The 19,340-nt window shown below is 37.6% G+C and overlaps 1 long non-coding RNA gene across 1 annotated transcript in view; it reads left to right on the plus strand.

The window, feature by feature from the left end:
• Positions 1-19,340, plus strand: part of LOC119627729 (uncharacterized) — a 376,440-nt gene that overhangs the window by 226,134 nt on the left and 130,966 nt on the right. Inside the window, exon 4 of the long non-coding RNA XR_012091635.1 lies at positions 14,442-15,279. This is a non-coding gene — a long non-coding RNA (uncharacterized lncRNA). The remainder of the gene's footprint in view (positions 1-14,441; positions 15,280-19,340) is intronic.

Genomic DNA, 19,340 nt, shown 5'->3' on the forward strand with positions numbered 1-19,340 from the left:
CCAAAAAGAAAAACAGAATTCGGAAATGGATACTGAGAAGGCAAAAGCAAAACAAAACAAAATGAGAAAATCCACCCAGATATCCTTCATAATGATACAGCTCATCTTCATCCTCCAGTCTTCCATGAGGCCTGCCTCTATGACTTCAGGCCATAATTATCTTTTTCCTTCCAGTCTTCTTCATACTTGGTCTCTGGAGCATACATTTTGGCTTTTAAATATTCCATTCTGCACTTTATTACAATCATAACATTTTTATTACTTGATTAGACCTTGGTAGTAATCTAGTCGTAGAGATGTAAAAGTCCAGAAGGAAAAATTTGGGGTTATTTTGAAATATTTCTTAGGACATTTTGGTTATTTGGGGGGATAGAGGGAAGGGTACAAAAATTCTTTTTTTTAAAAAAATTATACTTTAAGTTCTGGAGTACATGTGCACAACGTGCAGGTTTGTTGAACAAAAATTCTTTTAAAATAACTGAGCATTCCTAAATTCCAGAAATGTTCTATTATTTCTCTCATCCATAAAAATCTAAATATGTCAGTCATGATGATTTTATGAGCAAACTAAGCAGTGTAAGCATGATGTAATTTTAAATATTAAATCAATAATATGCCTTTTGATCTGGAAAGTGTGAATGTATTTCTTCCCTCACCATACATATGTATGTATGTACATATATATGTATAAATATAATATACGTTTTGCCCTGAAACTTTTCCAACATTATGATTTTACAGATGGAAAAAGAATAATGAGATGTACACACCTGAGTATTAGTACCTGCTGTAAGACTAAATAATTCTGAGTTTCTTAGCAACATCTTTACTCTCTGAGCCTTGGGGTTCAAAGCTGCAAAGTGGAGCTAATGAGACTTATTATTCTATAGGATGATTATAAAATTTAAATGAAGTAGTACATATAAAATACCAAATAACATTTATAGCATATAGAAATTTATTTATTATTATATTCACTAAATGTTTCCCCAAGGTCTTACTATGCAACTGGGCATTATTCCAAGCACTGTGAAAGCATAGGTGAATAGTATAAAAATTTCTGCCCTTATCATACTCACTTCATCATGAGAAATTTACCAGCATATGTTATTTTCCAGCTTCTAGCATACTTTTTCCAATATTGCATGGTTCTTTTCTAGCTCCTAGGACCAGCACCTAGCATTAGGACCTAGTTACACTGAATCTCAAGCAAGTAAAAATTTTCTTATTTTTTACTAACAAATTAAAGTTAATATTGGTTTCACATGTATCCTAAATCAGTTGTTTGAATGGTATAATCATAATTTGGGAGGACTCAAAGCTATAGAAAAAAAATAGCTGAGTGGAGAAATCTTGACTAGAATTTAGAGTACTACTCTGTAACTATTGTGTGTCCTCTACTGCCAGCTAACTCTAGGAGTTCCTTTCCTTCCCTTCCCTTCCCTCCCCTTCCCTTCCCTCCCCTCACCTTCCCTCCCCTCCCCTCCCCTCCCCTTCCCTTCCCTTTTTTCTTTTTTCTTTTCTTTTTTATTAGATCCTGACATTCTGGGCCTCCATTTTTGTCAACTTTAATTTAATTTAAAATTTAACTTTTTGTGTGTGATAGGATCTTGCTCTGTTAGCAAGGCTGAAGTGCAATGGTACAAATATGGGTCACTGCAGCCTGGACCTCCTGGGTTCAAGCAATGCTCCTGCCTTAGCCTCCCAACTAGTTGGGACCACAGGCAGTTTGACTAAACATATGCAGATCTAACATGTGTGTTTCTAATTACAAAACTTCTCTTTCAGTATTCATGAGTTTATTGATGTGTTCCATTATTTAATAGTTATCAAATGGTCTTTTCTATGCAGGGGGACTTGGTAGACATTTGAAATAACAGAAAGGTTAAAAATCATGACTTCAGCCTTCTTAGATTACACATATTAATTAAGGATGTGAACATGTAGGTAATAAATGATAGTATAATGTAAAAAATTCTACTGAAATAGACACCGGATTTAGTTCAGTTTGGAAGGATGTTTGGAACTGTTGCGTTGTCTCAGTGTGACATCCAGCTTGATGAATCTGATGTATGTTTGGACAATATGGGTTTAAAGCTAGGAAGGGGACCTTTGATGCAAACGTAGATTTGGAAATCACAAAAATATGAAAGAAAGTTAAAATCACAGATCACGGTGACAGTTTAGCTTGATAAGCTGACGAGTTCCAGGATGGATCAATTGAAGAAAAAGTCCTGAATTTAGATTGTAAACTTTATGCCCACCATTGCTTCTAAATCACCTTTAGTGCAGCTCTGAAGAGGAAATAAAGGGCAGCTTTTAATATCAATACATCCATCTATGAAGATAAATTATGATTATAGGTAAGTAATTGCAATTTATTCTACATGGAAGTATTAAACAATAGTCCTGGACCTCCCCAAACTATGTATGTGGAAACCCCTCATACTAGATTCTGCCTTGTAAAGTTGTGAAATTGAAACCCTTTTAGCCTAGAATGCAATGAATTTTATTCATGTTGCTATAGAAAGTAAAGCAGGTTGATGTCCTTCAGATACAAAATTGACTTATTGATTTACTTTGAGAGTGATTAGCATAGTATCCTACACATAGCAAATATTCAATCAGGTTTTCGCACATGGATGGTTACTGTACTATGAATGACTTAGTATTTGCAATGCAGGAACATTGGGTAGAAACCAGGCTATTTGGCTCCATCTGGCACTAGGCTAAGTCTCAGCCTAATCTCAGGCAAGAGTAAGGAGGCTCCCGAGCCTCAGCTTTCTCATTTTCTAAGGTGGGAGTTGGAGTCTGCTTCTGAGGTTCCTCCACACTCTCCAAGGCAAGGGTTCTATGTCAGTTAATGGAATGAGCAGATGAGCACTGCTTTCCTGTTTTCTAAGTGACTTACAAAGTTTTATCTATTTGTTTGTTTGTTTTTTCCCAGACAGTAGAATAGGGAGAATTGAAGATTTTTACCTCCCACCCCAAACAACTTAGAGTATCACAAATTTTGAATACATTAGCTTCATGGTAGCCAAAATTTCTAAGCTAAAGAACTCTCTTTTTAGGGAAAGATGATGCAATTGGGAAAAACCACAGAAGCAACTCTGTTTTTTGCTTCCAGGCAAGTTCCACTTCTCACCTTGCTTATCACTTTCTTTTTATTGGAAAGAAATATATTCTCTCCTTGTCATGCTCTTTCCAGGACTGACCTTCAATCACAGCAACACATCCATCAGTGTGATCTAATTCTTCCTTCTTTAGGGAGGCTAGGAGCCAGAGGCATCCAATCTTCTCAGCTCTCAGTGAGCACAAGAAGAAATTGTGAGTCCCCCTTCCACCCAGCTGTGTAGTGTGTTTTCAAAGTCCTCATCCTGACACTGTGCCCAAGGAGAATTTCTTGGTGTCATCCTGGTGAAGCATACCCAAATGGATTGCCACAGCTTGGGGTCCCAGGGTCAGTAGTGAACTCTGTGGTCAGTAATCATGATGGTTATTGAAGAGAGGATATGTGTAAAGGAAGAAAAAAGAACAACAGCGTGGAAGGGCTGGGTAGGCAAAGTCTGGATAAATATCTCAAGATGGGGTCAAGTCCTGAGGCCAGGACATTCTGAATTATTACTGGGATAATATTACTGGGATAATACGGTGTGCAGGTTGGGTTTACGCAAAGTGTTTGTAATGGGATGGATAATTCAATGATCTTTATTTTTTATGCCATAAGGATAATCATATACTCAAATCAAACGGGGAACTGGGGGAATAAAGTAACTGACAAGGGCAAAGACATGGCTTGATCTAGATGGCTCAGACTATGTTATTAGTGCTTATTTTATCACGTCTGCCTTCTGCCTCCTTTTATATTGGTTTCCTCAAAACCTGGCTCATCTAATGGTGGCAAGATGGCTCCAAGCCTTGTATCCTATTACCACTAGGACTGGAAGAGAGAATAACTGTTTTCTTGGAGTAGCCACAGCATTTCAGAGGCTCTAACCTGGTCATAAATCCACGTCTGAATCAGGCGTGAGATAGGCTGCTTGGTTCAGGCCAATAGGCGTTCATTTCTTGAAATAAATTCAATCCACCTTAAATGCATTGTCTAAAATTGGATGAGCATGAATTCTCAAAAGTTAAAAAAATGGAAAGGACATAGGGAAGGTGACTAAGAAATACCCACTGTGATTTATCCATCAATCTAATTGATCTAATTCTTATTTCGCAAGAATGCTAATAGGCAGAAATTAGTTTTCTTTCTCTTTCTCCTAGTTTAAGATGGAGGCAAACATAGGTAGCTGCAGCAGTCAAGATAAAATACATGGACAAACTCAAGTTTAACATACCAGGAAAACAATACACCAAATTACCTGAGGTTGCCGGTGATTTGAAATGCTAGAGACAGAGTTCACTGTGACTTTTTATTGAATAGCCAAAGCTCTATGAACACTTCTAGTCCCTATCCAAGATTACATTCCATTGCTCCAGAATTATTTTAGCTTTTAGAAAAGAGTATTTGGCCCAGATATTTTATTTTTCAACCAACCCCAATAACAATGATACTTGACACAGTTTTGCTTCTTGGCTTTGTTTCAAACCATTAGCCTCCCATAAACACATTTTCTCTATGAAACAAAATCAGTTTTGCCCTCTGAATTTTTTTCGAAAGTTGAAAGTTCTCATCTCTGGGTATGTTATATTCAGTTTCCAGATATGCAAGTACAGCCTCAGGCTGGTTCTATGGCCCCATTATAATCGGACTTCCTGTTTTGATAACTCTCTGCTTATACAAAGAGGAACAGGTAGCATCTTGAAGTAAATTCACTGCAACCAATTGAAATGAAGGCTTCCAGATGCAGCAACTGACAACTCTAACTCAATGGAGAAAATGACAGCATCTGCATTTTGGAGAGTTACCCCATAAATCTGTTGTCCCAGCCGGGCACGATGGCTCATGCCTATAATCCCAGCACTTTGGGAGGCCGAGGCGGGTGGATCATGAGGTCAGGAGATCAAGACCATCCTGGCTAACATGGTAAAACCCCATCTCTACTAAAAATAAATAAATAAATAAATTAGCCGGGCGTGGTGGCAGGCGTCTGTAGTCTCAGCTACTCGGAAGGCTGAGGCAGGAGAATGGCGTGAACCCGAGAGGTGGAGCTTGCAGTGAGCCAAGATCGCACCACTGCACTCTAGCCTGGGCCACAGAGCCAGACTCTGTCTCAAAAGAAAAAAAAAAAAGGAAAGGAAAGGAAAAAAATATCTGCTGTCCCACTTTTGGTATACAGATTTTAATGTAGACTTGATATATATTACAAATTTTCTGAGCTGCTGTGAAATTAAGCATGGACTGAAATGTCTGCCTTGCATATGATAATTAATGTCTGGATCACCGATTATGTAAATAGTGAAAAAAATCTCAAATATAGTTAAATACTACCTTATTTAAAATCAAGATAACTTGTTTCTAGTTCATGAGTTAGCCCTGAGCAGCTGTGTGACTTTGGACAATGTCCTTGTGGGGCTTCTTGAAACACTTCCAGTTCTAGCAATCTATTCTGTTTCTGCTTCTCTACCAACAAGTTAAGAAAAAAGAAGATAGAAAGAATACAATCAAATTAGCACAGAATTTCTTCAGCACTCGCCACTTTAATAAAACATTTTTTTTAAAGTTGCAACAAAATGGAGGAAAAAGATTTATTATTCTTTATTTTAACTCAGTTGCCTAATTTCATTTAGGGATCTCTAATGGCATTTACTGAGACCTAACTAGCTAAATTATGTAGATGTTTAATTCCATTTCAGAAGATCTCAAGGCTTTTATTCTGCATCAGAACAGCTGAGGGGTAGCATGGACTAATCTTGTTTTACTCTGGAAGTGCATTTTTGAAGACTGGCTTACTCTGTAAGGATACATCAGAATCATAGGGAGTAGGAACTATGTTGGATATTGAGCTGTGTACCCAGAACACATTGGCTGCCTAATTTATAGGGCTCAGTGCAAAATGAAAATATAGGAACTCTTATTTTAAAATTTAAATGTGAGGACAGCAGCAACAGCAGAGCATTGAACCAAACGTGATCCCCTCAAAGCCCAGCACCGTGTGTGATGGCAGAGATCCTGTGCCAGTGAAGCAGGTGCCAGCCAGATTCCTCCTTCAATGGAAGAATTTGTTGCCTCAACTTCAAGAAATGCTGTTAGGGATCAACATTCAGCTATCAGCCCATAAGGACTAGCCTCAGTAGAGCCAGCTTGCTCAAGGTCATCTAACTTTGGACAGGAACTTTAGGGCAGATCATATCCAACTGACTGACATGGAGAAAAAGGACTGCTCATTTTAGCCTCATGTGCAACAGCTTGATGGGCCATTTCAACTCTAGACCTTCTCATGGGTCCACTGAGGCTCTTGGGTCTGTGCCACAGTTTATGAACTTATTTCACCCAGTTCTGCTTCACCACCTCCTCCATGGGTGTTGCTCCCAAGGGACACCCTGCACACTAAACTCTCTCAGAGTCTGTTTCTAGAGAGCGCAAGCTGGGACAGGACTCTTTGGATATTTATTATTTTTGTTAATAATAAGAACCTTGAAAACAATGCATTTTTAAATTGAAAACATTCATGCAACAAGAAAATGTAAAAGGAGAAAATAAGAGTACAATTATCCAAATGTTCACACCCAGTAAGGATCAAAATTTGTGTTAGCTAAACCTTATCTCAGGCTTCCCTCTGTGTTTGAGCCCAGATAGGGTGGTCTGATGGTTCCATATTGAGATAGATACAGAGATAAATAAACGTAAAGTTAATGTGAGGACTAAATAATGTTGCATATTGAATCTACACAATAATTCAAAACAATGCAGGCACATAAGTGATACGTCCCCAATATCCCTCCCTGTCTCCTCTTTTCCTATATCTGTCTCTCAATTTCAATTATAGTCTATCCTTTTCCCTCACTGCACATATCACTGGTTGTTCACACATGAATGAGGCATATGAGAAAAGTTTACAAAAGCAGAAGACAGAGAGAGAGAGAGAGAGAGAGAGAGAGAGAGAGAGAGAGAGAGGAAGAAAAGGGACTGAGTTTTCAGGTAGATGCTGCTTTATTGATAGCTCTTGTACTATAAGATGTAGTATCAATAGCCCACATGTGTTATTTGTAATAAATATTGATATTTTAATGCTCAAACTCACTATGGTCGTTAGTGCCATTGGCAAACTAAGAAAAGTCAATCACCAGCAAAACCATAATAGAAACAAATATAATTCAGAATTCTCCTTTGCATGGAAATTTCCGTCCCTGAGCTGAATCATAAGAGCATAAGAAAGGCCATATGAAATCAAATATTTTGTTCCAGGGATTGATGCTACCACAATGTACCAAGTTTCCTTTAGAGCCTTAACACTATAAGGAATATTAAAAATTTTAGTTCCTATTAAGTGAATCCTCCTTCAAAGTGTTGGGGTTGGCTGAATGAGCATTGTGGATTAAGACTCAGAGAGTTTTTGAGGTCCTTGTTGACAATTCGTGACCATCACAATAAGTCAGTAGATACCAAACAATACCAAACATTTTGTCTGAATTAGAAAAATGATTAAACTACTCAAAAGGAGTATGCATTCATCTTGACTAAGGACATCACTTTTAAACAAGGTAAACAAATTTTTTTGTTGTTGTTGCCCAGATGATGTCCTGGGAGAACACTTTTCCAGATTTGTTTAAATATGGGAGTCATGTTTTTTGAGCCCCAAACTAAAAATGTCTTCAGAAAAAAAAAGGTAGTATGGGAATTATCCGTAAACAAATTTGATAGCTTCTGAGAAAATCCTCGGAAGGTCCAAGACCGGCAGAAATTCAAGTCATAGTAAATGGTAAGTGACCAATCAAGGCTGTGCATTACAGAATCACATGGAAATAGGGGTGAACACTGGTTCTGTCACAATCCATCTGCAAGAGAGTGGGCAAGTCACTTAACCTCTATGCACCACAAATTCCTTCTCTGTAAATGATGATAAAGACAACCACAGCAAGTGTGACTGAAAGGGTTATTTGAGATGATGTAAGTAAGGCATTGGAGCAGAGGTAGCATACAACACATGGAAGCTATTATCTTTCATGAAATCATCTCCCAGACTTCTGCCACACATGGGAAAAAGGGAGAAAAAGACATAAATGGCAAGCCTAAGACATACGACATTTGAAGTTTGGAAAGCCTTTTAAAGATACAACAACCAATATGAGATACAAAATGATACAGGGGGAAATGAGGTCCATAAATCTAGATGCTTAAAAGGCTGGAGAAGGCTTTCAAGCCAAATAAAATTATGTATAAGAAAATAATTTACAGAAGGCACAGCACTGCAAAAATATTACCAAGGGCAAGATTTTGAAGTTCAGTTATGAAGAGGACAAGACAACATCAACAACAAAAGCAACAGCAATGACAGTTTGGACATTACCAAGAGCTTATTATCCATCAGGTGTTTTGCTCTATGCTTGCCGTAAATAATCTATATTTCCAATAACACTATAAACACATTATTATTATTATTACTAACCCTCCTTTACAGGTGTAGAAACAGGCACAGGAAGGTTCAGAAATATACTTAAAGTCTCACAGGTAAAAACTGGTGGAGTCATTCGTCTATGTTTCTGTTTCTGTACCAGTATCATGCTGTTTTGATTACTGGAACACTGTAGTATAGTTTGAAGTAGGATAGCATGGCACCTCCAGCTTTAATCTTTTTGCTTAGCATTGCCTTGGCTATTCAAGCTCTTTTGTTGATTCCATATGAATTTTTGAATAGTTTTTTATAAATTAATTCTGTGAAGAATGTCATTGATAGATTGATAGGAATATCATTGGATCTGTAGATTGCTTTTGGCAGTATGGCCATTTTAATAATTCTTCCTATCCATGAGCATAGAATGCTATTTCATTTGTTTGTGTCATCTAATTTATTTGAGCAGTGTTTTATCATTTTCATTGTAGAGATCTTTCACCTTCCTAGTTAGCTGTACTTTACTGTTTTTATGGCTATTGTGAATGGAATTGCATTCTCGATTTGCCTTTAGCTTAAATGTTATTGCTGATTAGGAATGCTATTGATTTTTGTACATTGATTTTGTATCCTGAAATTTTGCTGAAGTTGTTTATCAGATCAAAGAGCTGTTGGGCAGAGACTATGGAGTTTTCTAGGTATAGAATCATATATACAAACAGGGATAGTTTGACTTCCCCTCTTCCTATTTGGATGGCTTTTATTTCTTTCTCTTGACTGATTGCTCTGGCTAGGACTTCCAATACTATGTTGAACAGTAGTGGTGAGAGAGTTCGTCCTTGTCTTGTGCTGCTTTTCATGAGAAACGATTCCAGTTTTTCCCTATTCAGTATGATATTGGCTATGGGATTTTCATAGATGGTTCTTATTATTTTGAAGTATATGCTTTCGATGCCTAATTTCTTAAGGTTTTTAAACATGAAGTGGTGTTGAATTTTATGGAAACCCTTTTCTGCATCTATTGAAATAATCATGTGGTTTTTGTCTTTAGTTCTGTTTTGATGAATCACATTTATTGATTTATGTTGAACTAATCTTTCAGCCCAGTGATGAAGTCTATTTGACCATGGTGGATAAGCTTTTTGATGTGCTGCTGGATTCGTTTTTTTGACTATTTTTGCATCTACGTTCATTGAGGATATTAGACTGAGGTTTTCTTTTTTCTTTTTTTGCTGTGTCTCTGCCAGATTTCAATATCAGAACGATGTTGACTTTAGAGAGTGAGTTATGGAGGAATCCCTTCTCCTCAATTTTTTAGAGTAGTTTTAGTCGGAATGGTATCAGCTGTTCTTTATAATCTGGAGAATTTGGCTGTGAATTCTTCTGTTTCTTGGTCATTTTTTGTTCTTGTTGTTCTTGGTAGGCTTTTTATTACTGATTGAATATCATAACTCATTATTGATCTATTAAGGTATTTAATTTCTTTCTGACTCAGTCTTGGGAGGTTGCATATTATCTAGATAGCAAAATAATCTATACACCAAACTACCATCACACACAGTTTACCTGTATAACAAACCAGCACATGTACCCCTGAACCTAAAATAAAAGTTAATAAAAAGAGAAAAGGGTGGAGCCAAGTTGCCAGTTTGAGCAGTCTGATTCCAGAGCTCCATCCACTTAACTTCAGTTATTATGTTCTTCCATAGGCCATGGAAGGGTATAGACTTTGCAATTATTGTGAAACTGCTTTGAATTGTGGCTCTGCCACAAGTTAGATGTGTGGTTCTTTACAAATTAGTCTCCCTGAACTGTTGTTTCCTTATTTAAAAGGGAAAATAACAGTTTCATCCTTCTATTATAGCCATTAGCAGTAGCTATTATTAACAGTGTTCTTATTAATACAGAAAAAAAATTAGTTCTTGTTGATGTTCCTGTCTTTTAAGGATAAAAAAAATCACATTTTTCAAGCAGAAAGGATTCTTCTGGTCCAGTGCTTTTTAGTTGCTTCCCCACACATATACTTTTATTATTATTTGTTTTTTTCTTTAATTTGACTACCTTCAACAATTTCAGTACCTACTCTAGTCTCAAACTAAGCAATAATGTTGATAAAATCTTAGAGAAGATACTTTATTGTTATTCTAATCCCTATTAAAATAAACAAATTATGATCACAATTTAAACCTTTCAGTTCTGTCCCAACTAAGATTGACATGTGTGCTGTCAGTGGTATGGGCACAACACTTTGGAAAATGCTATGTATTTACACTTAAATGAGAGTACTGAGACTCACGTCTTATGTGCCTGTGGTCACACAACAATCTTAGCCAAGTGGAAAACCACACCTCCCAATGGCTCATAACATTATACAAGATGGCAGCTCTATCCTTCAAAGCCAAAGCTGCAGGTCCCTAAGTGAAACCTGTTTACAGAATAAGTGTGCATTGTCATACCAGTCCATTCAAGAGGAGCAGCTGAGTACCCCATGCTGTGAAATGTAGCTGTGAAACCTGTTCATGTCCCACATTTTCCTTCCTATTAAAAATCACACCAGAATTTCTGCAAACTGTACTTGAAATGGTTGGTTCGTTGTTCAAATTACATACACTTTGGCACTATCCCAAAGAAAGTGTTCTGGATAATGTCTTTATCTTAATAGAGGAAAGTTTTCAACATTCTCACTGAAATGTTACTGAGTTGGAATCCTTTTCTCTTCATTATTTGCATCAAGAAAGACACTGTTTGCTCCTCGATGTTGCAATAATCAATAAATATACTATTACTACTACACATGTCAAGATTATACTCATTCTTGTGGAATGTTCAAGTGTGGTAGTATTTTTCAGATTCAGATGAAAATTCACAGTTCTGTTTCCCTTACACACTCTGGTCATAGTCTTATAAGGGTTTGGCAGACCAGTACCAAGTGTAGTGAAAGAGCTCAAGGTTTGGAAAAGAAAAATTAGCTTTGATAATGTACTTAGCTCATCTGTGTTAGTTTGTTTTCTCACTGCTGTAAAGAAATACCAGAGACTGGGTAATTTAAATTTATAAAGGAAAGAAGTTTAATTGACTCACAGTTCCGAATGGCTGGGGAGGCCTCAGGAAACTTACAATCATAGTGGAAGTGAAGAGGAAGCAACGGCTTTCTTCATATCGTGGCAGAAGAGATAAGTGCAAGCAGGGGAAATGCCAGACACTCATAAAACCATCAGATCTGATGAGAACTCACTATCATGAGAAAAGCATGGGGGAAACCACCCCCATGATCCAATCACCTCCTTCCTTTGACAAGTGGAGATTAGAGGTCACTCTCTTGACATGTGGGAATTACAATTCAAGATAAGATTTGGGTAGAGATTCAGAGTCAAACCATCATCACCATTCAGGATAATAATGAGTCATGATTGAGTTTCAAGGTCTTCTCCCTTTTTAAACAGGACTGTCAATGGTAGTACCCTATCTTTGTTCCAGCATTACATATTGGATGTGAGGAGGACACATAGCAGTGCCTTCAGTTCCAGGTTTTTAGATTAAGAGGAACTGTACTGAAGGAACCATATCTGAAGACCTCACTTTCTTCCTTTGGAAAAGGAAGACAATAGTAATGCTTGCTCAATAAAACAACAGAAGTGTTATGAACATGAAATAAAAAATATGTATAGGAAAATCATCTATCAAAGGCACAGCACTACATAAATGTTACCAATGGTGTTATTTTGGAGTTTAATTATAACATTGGCCTGCATTTTAACACACATTTTTATTTTTGAGATGGAGTCTCACTCTGTTGCGCAGGCTGGAGTGTAGTGGCGCGATCTTGGCTTCACGGCAACCTCCTCCCTCAAGCGATTCTCTTATCTCAGCCTCCCAAGTAGCTGGGATTACAGGCACCTGCCACCACACCTGACTAATATTTTGTATTTTTAATAGAGATGGGGTTTCACCATCTTGGCCAGGCTGTTCTTGAACTCCTGACCTGTGATCCACCCACCTCGGACTCCCAAAATGCTGAGATTACAGGCGTGAGCCAGCCACCACACCCGGCCTTTAACACACGTTTAAAGTGTAATAAACATTGGATGTATTTAAAAGATTTGTAAATTTGTCGTCTCAGTCATTTTTCTTGTAGAAACTATGGTATTTGCTCTCCTGAAATGTTATTATTATTTGACTTATTGAGCTTATCCTGAGTCAGAGACAGAGAGGAACTTCTGAAGAATTCTTTAGTTGCTTATTTCAGAATAATAACATTGCAAAATTCATTCAACATCATCTTAGGCTAGTGGGGTACAATTATCACACTTGAAAAAAATGATGAGAAACTACCCTTTGGAAATTAATTTTAATTTTTGTCAAGTAATTCAAGTGCACAGTGAAACGAATCAAATATTATTTCAAAGGCTATAAATAAAATGTAAGAAGAGCTTTGTTTATCCCTTTCTGCCAACAAGTCCTCCCCAAGAGGTATCTACTTTCTTTTCTTAAAGCCATTATTTCTAGATTTATCTCGAAAGCTATAAGTAATATGTTTGTACTTCTTGGTCTTGATAATAATTACAAATATTATCTATTGACTCTGTATTATAGTAGTTTAACATTTAGCTCCCTTACACTTAGAGCTCTATTCTCTTCCTGCACTCTCTGAAATAATTATGGTGGATTGAAGAAAGCTGCAAGTTCTGTGACATGCCTTTCGTTGAGAGGTGGTATCTGCTCTCCAGTCCTTGAACATGGGCTAGAAAGTGACTGCTTTGGTCACTGGAGTGTGGCATAAGTGATACTATGCCAGTTCTGGGTTGAGAGTTTAGGAGGACTGGTAGCTTCTGCCTTTATAATTTTTGAGTCCTGAGCCACCATTTAAGAACTATAGCTCCTTTGCTGACAAGATCATGCAAAGAGACCTTCAGACTGCATGGGGGAGCAGGAGGGCAGCTGGCTTCAGCCTTCCTGCCATCCCCACCAAGGTACTGGGCCTCCTGGGGAAAGCCATCTTGGATCCCCTAGACCAGCCTAGTTATTAGCTGAATGCTACTAAGTTATACAGTGTCAGAAGAATAACACAGCCTATTCCTGCCTGACTCCCTGACCCACAAAATCACAAACTATTACAAAACATTTGTTTTTTTAATTACGCTAAATTTAGGGGAAGATTGTTCTACAGTAATATATAGCTGAAATACAATCTGGCATCTATTTTTAAAAACCTAAATAATGTAGGTATGTCCATCAACCAAAAGATACTCAAAGAAATGACTCAGGGTAAAGATCAAATCCGTGGCAATAATGCATAATTTCAGGGCAAAAATGTGGGGTGTGGCTACAAGGCTATTAATAGCTCAGAAAGATTTAAAGGCATATTTGTTGCCTGTCATTGCTAGACAAGAGAACTCTGAAGAATCTGATAAGTTGCCCCACAGCAACCTCCCAGCCAAACTGAGACAGGGAAGTGCCTTTGTCAGAAAGGCGTATCTTCCTCTGGAAAATGAAGACAATAATAATGCCTGATCAGGGAAATGACACAAATGTTGTGAAGATGAAATACAAATATTTTATTTTGTGGAAAAATATGTTATTATGGGGAAAATGTGGTTTATTGTAGTGAACCTCAATAAGATCCAAATGAGATCCATGAAGTTTTAAAAATAAGTTGATTGGCATATACACCACCAGCTGGCATGAGAGCTCTCAAGACCTTCAAACTCTCATTAGGAATTGGGCTGAAATATGGGCTATCTAGTTCATTTCTTATGGAAAAGGAAAGGTGATTCATGGCAGAACCCAAAACCCAAAGGGCAGAGGTTAGAGTCACAGAAAATTTTTCCAAAAAGTTGGACTGGAATGAAATAAAGGAATTGGCAACATATATCTGGCAAGACTTCAAAATTTCTCTACACTACTGATGGCAATATACCTCTTCATTTCTCTCTTTTAAAACAGGACTGTCGATGGTAGTACCCTGTCTTTGTCCCAGCATTACATATTGGATGTGAAGAGGCCACATAGCTATGTCTTCATTTCCAAGATTTTAGATTAAGAGGAACTTTACTGAAGGAACCATGTCTGAAGAGCCTCCACCACTCCTGGTTGTGAGCTAATGTTGCAATGAAATGGGCTAGTACTTAGGAAACCTTCGAAGAGAGTGAGTATATTTTAGATTTATGTGGAATGCAAATAATTTATGATCAAAGGGTGAACTGTGGGTGATTAAAGATGGCTGCAGATTCTATGACACTCCTCCCTTCAATAGGAGGATTCTGTTTCTGTCCTCTAGAACAAGGGCTGACCTGTAACTGCTTTGGCCAATGGACCATAGAGAAAATGATGCTGTGATTTTCTGGGCCTGGCATTTAGGAAGACTGCAAGCTTCCATCCTAGTCTTTTGGAGCACTATTAAACAACACGAATGTGAAGAGGCCCTGAAAGAACATGGAGGAAAAGAAGGCTCCTGCTAAGTTCAGCTTTCAAGTCAATCTGAGGAAGGTACCAGACATGTGACTGAAGTCATCTCATACCTTCCCTCCTGCTGGTGTTTGGAAATAAAGGATGACACTTGGACTTGCCTCATTTACTCTGCAGGCTTCTATGTAATGCACATTTTCAGTGTGTCACTTCCAACAACTTCCAGACATGGCGAATCTGCTTTCAAGACCTCTTTGTTTTTTGTTTCTCCAAAGAATAAACTCTAGTCTCCGACAGCAGCAGGAAAATATAGCCAGCTACCTGTTCACTGGATGAAAGAGAGAAGATGAGGATCAAATATGCATCTAGGTTCCAGGTATGATCCATATTTTTCATAGTTCATAGTACCACCAATTTTGAATATTTCTGAGATTCTTTGGATTTAACTGAATTGTTTCTAATAATTTCTCACCTCCCAGATATTTAGGTTTTAACTTCCTCTGCTGGCTTCTCCTCCTTCAAAAATCTATTGAAATCTATCATCCATATTTATTTCCTCTTTTTTGTATGTACTTGAGGGATCCTACTCTTATACTTACTTCTATTTCAGCAGTGTGTGGGAAGGGAGAGACAAATACACACATCTGCTACCACGTTTAATTGGTATATACTAACATTTTTTGAATTTCTATCATATGTCAGGCCCCTTGCCTACATCACTTTACTTAACTTTGACAGTGATATTTCAATAAGATATTTTTCATTCAATTTTAAACTTGAGAAAATGGAAATTCAAAAGGAGTAGAAAGGAGGAGATAACTTTCCTAAGATCACAAAATAAATGTGATGGTACTACAATTTGAACCCAGCTATCTTTTGTCCCAGTATCCTCCTTACCACTTTATCATTTTTGAGTTATCACTTATAGTTTTTCACTAATTGCCTTCATTATCTTTTGAAGCACTCAGGCTAATAGTCGTGATTCAGTGTCAAGGTTTACACACCTTAGTTTGAATCATGGATCTTGCACTTACTATCTGTGTGACCTTGGGGAAGTCGTTAAATGTTTCTGAACCTCCCTTTCTTCACTAGTAAAATGGGGACAATACGTTCAGATTTATAGTGTTATTTTCATTAGTAAATAACACAATTAATGTATAGGGTTTCTCAGAGAAATACTCGTGTTAACAATTTAATACATAGTAGCTTTGCTTACACTGTTGATTGTCTTCATCTCTATGATAAAGGGATTAGCTGTAGTTTACATCACAGGTTCTGGAACTGCATAGTCCCAATTCAAATCCTTGTTCTCCCATTTTATAGTTACAAGAATTTGGGAGAGTCACTTCTTTTCTCTATGCATCGAGAATCCCATCTGTAGCAATGGGACTAATTTAACTATCCTATAGGGTTGTTCTGAGAGCTATATATGGTAATCTATATAAATTGCCTACCCCCTGGAAAATAGTGAATGAATATTAGATACTCTTATGAATAACATTTCTAAAGTCTTCTCCAACACAATGATTCTCAAATGATGTATCTCTATACTGACATTTATTTGATCAAAATAAAGTATTGAATGCAATGGCAGAGTTACTGTTTATTTATCTGCTTGACAGCTCATTCATCATCCCAATGGGTTGTCTGAGTGGCTGACTTTGAGACTTCAACTTATAGGTCTATTGTTCTCTCTCTTTCTCTGAGAGGCTACTGTGCACAGAAGAATCAGGGCATGGTTGCATTTCCAGTGTCTTTGTTATTGAACTGGGATATAGAGTTTCTTCCCAGAGATCTGACAAGACATTTTTACGTTGTTATGGTACCATGGGCTTTATAAGTCATGTGCTTTGTGCTATGTGTAATGGAATGAAACCTGATTATCGCCTTCTTAGCAAACAAAGAATACTCCAAACCACAGAAAGAATGTTGCTCTTTAAAAGTGGTTGAAACTCAACTGCCTTGGAAATGGAAAATAACTCAATCAACCTTAAACAGAGGCATGCAAGTAGGTCTCACTTTGTGTGATGTATGTCTCACTGAAAAATCAGTGTGACTTTTCCTTTTGAAAAGACAATAACATCCGGTTGACTGTGTGATTAGTTTGGTAGTTTTCCATGGGTAGTAGATACACACTGACACCTAAGGAAACAAAAGTTATTATTATTTTTATTGTTAAAACATAATCTTACTCCATCACCCAAGCTAGAGTGCAGTGGCATGATCTCAGCTCACTGCAACCTCTGCCTCCCGGGTTCAAGGGATCCTCCTGCCTCAGGATCCCATGTAGCTGGGACTACAGTTGTGTACCACCACGCCTGGCTAATTTTTGTATTTTTAGTAGAGACGGGGTTTTGCCATGTTGACCAGGCTGTTCTTGAACAGCTGATCTCAAGTGATCTGACTGCCTCAGCCTCCCAAAGTGCCAAGATTAAAAGTATGAGCTACCACGCCCAGTGGAAACAATAATTTATCATCAATCCCTGAGCCAAATATGTTTCTATTCAGTGGGTATATGACGTAAATAACATGGGGTCCCTCTCCTGAAGGAGCCCACAACCTAGTGAGGAAAATGGTCCCCCAAATAAATAATATTCAGTGTATTTCCAGGACACAGAAAAAAATATCAAGCACATTTTCATCTCTTAATCTGATTTCTCCCTCAGAGCAAGAGTCCACATTTAGGGTGCCTTCTCAGTTTTTATTTTCTCCACTGGTATTTATTTATTAAGCCACAAACCAACATTTACTTCAAGCCTACTCATTTCTGGATGCAGGGTTAAGTGCTGGGGAAAACCAAAGTGAACACACCCATGTATAAATTAATCTCAGTGAAATGTAGTTGGTGAATATTTAAAGTTGTGGGACTATATCACATGACACCTGTATAGGGTCAGCCAAAACCCTGTGTAAAACAATGGTAAAGTTGAGACAAGTAAAATGTGTGACATTTACTCAATGCAGAGGGTCAGAGATCGGGATTTGAGAGGAAGAGCAAAGGTTCAAGAAGCCATAGGGCAATGGGTACAGCATATGTTATTTGGATGATGGATGCCCTCAAAGCCCTGCCTTCATCACTGTGTAACCTATGTGTGTAAGAAAATTGCACTTGTAACTCATACATTTGTACCAATATTGCTTTAAAAGAATAGAGTCCGTGGTCCTTCAATAAAAAGTTCAGGAAGGAGACCAGCAGGAGATGAGTCCAGAAAGGGAGGTAAAGGCCAGATCACAGAGAATCTTGGGAATCACATGAAAGTGTTAGGGACGCATCCTAACACCCATATGAGACCCTTGAAGGATAGTGGGCTTAAGTCTGTGCTCTGAAGAAACCACATGGGCAAATGTGAGCAGAATGGATTGGTAGGTGGAGTGGCTAGACCAGTTAGAGACTATGACAGTCAGGCAGGAGTCAACTTGAATCAGGACTGTAAAGTGAATGATGTTTTTTGCTATTAAAGCAATTTAAAACACAGCGTAGGTTGAGGAGCACCTTTCTGTTAGGCAGATGACTTTTCTTTTCTTTTTTTTTTTGTACTCCTAAAGACACACTAATTCTAAAAAGTATTGGAAAACACTTTGCAGTGCAGCAACCACTTTTAAATTGCTGTCTGATTCAGGGTGATTTCCTTAATTGCTCCGTGCCTTCATTTGCTCATTGTGCTTCACTGACAAAATGAGGATAAGAATAGTACTAGCACCCTCCTTACAGAGCTGTTACATGGATTAAATGAGGCAATTATTAAAAATTAGCTGAAACAGTTGTTAGCAGATAGCAAGGGCTCAATATGTATCATCAATTGTCATGGTCATTATCATCATCATCATTGTCATGAAAGTTTCTCCTTTGAAATCCATAAAAACAAACGTGAGGATACTAGGACTCTGATGGCAGCAACTCTCTCAGGTCTCAGAGAGATAGTGGAAGAGTCGGGTACCCTTGAAGATTTTTTGAGCCAGTGGTCAGAAAGGTGGGTGATGATCTTGATCATGATCAGAGGCAGTTCTGGGAGAGACTCATTCAACTCCAATATGAAAAGTGGAGGGGTAAGAGGGGGTGTGAAGAGAAACAAAATCAGAACAGCAGATGATAATGCGTTTGTCAACTATTAAAGCAGACACAACAGGACAAATAATAAATGACAAAGAGTGAGAGATAAAATGACTGAAATTTATTTATTTATTTTTTTTGTCATGGAACAGAGTTTTGGGATAATCACAAAAGAATGCACAGAAAAACTAGATGAAGAGATTAAGGAAATAGATAGGAGAAGGTAAATATAGAGGGTAGAAAACATAAGGATAAATGGTGTCCTTATTAGTAAATTCAATATGCAGAACAAAACATATTTAAAGGTATAATACAGGAGAGTTTTCTGAAAGTAAGAAAGAAGTAAATTCATAGTTAGAAATAAAATTCTGATTGATCAACATTGG

The sequence above is a fragment of the Chlorocebus sabaeus genome, chromosome 27 (genome assembly GCF_047675955.1).
Source record: "Chlorocebus sabaeus isolate Y175 chromosome 27, mChlSab1.0.hap1, whole genome shotgun sequence".
Taxonomy (NCBI): Eukaryota; Metazoa; Chordata; class Mammalia; order Primates; family Cercopithecidae; genus Chlorocebus; species Chlorocebus sabaeus.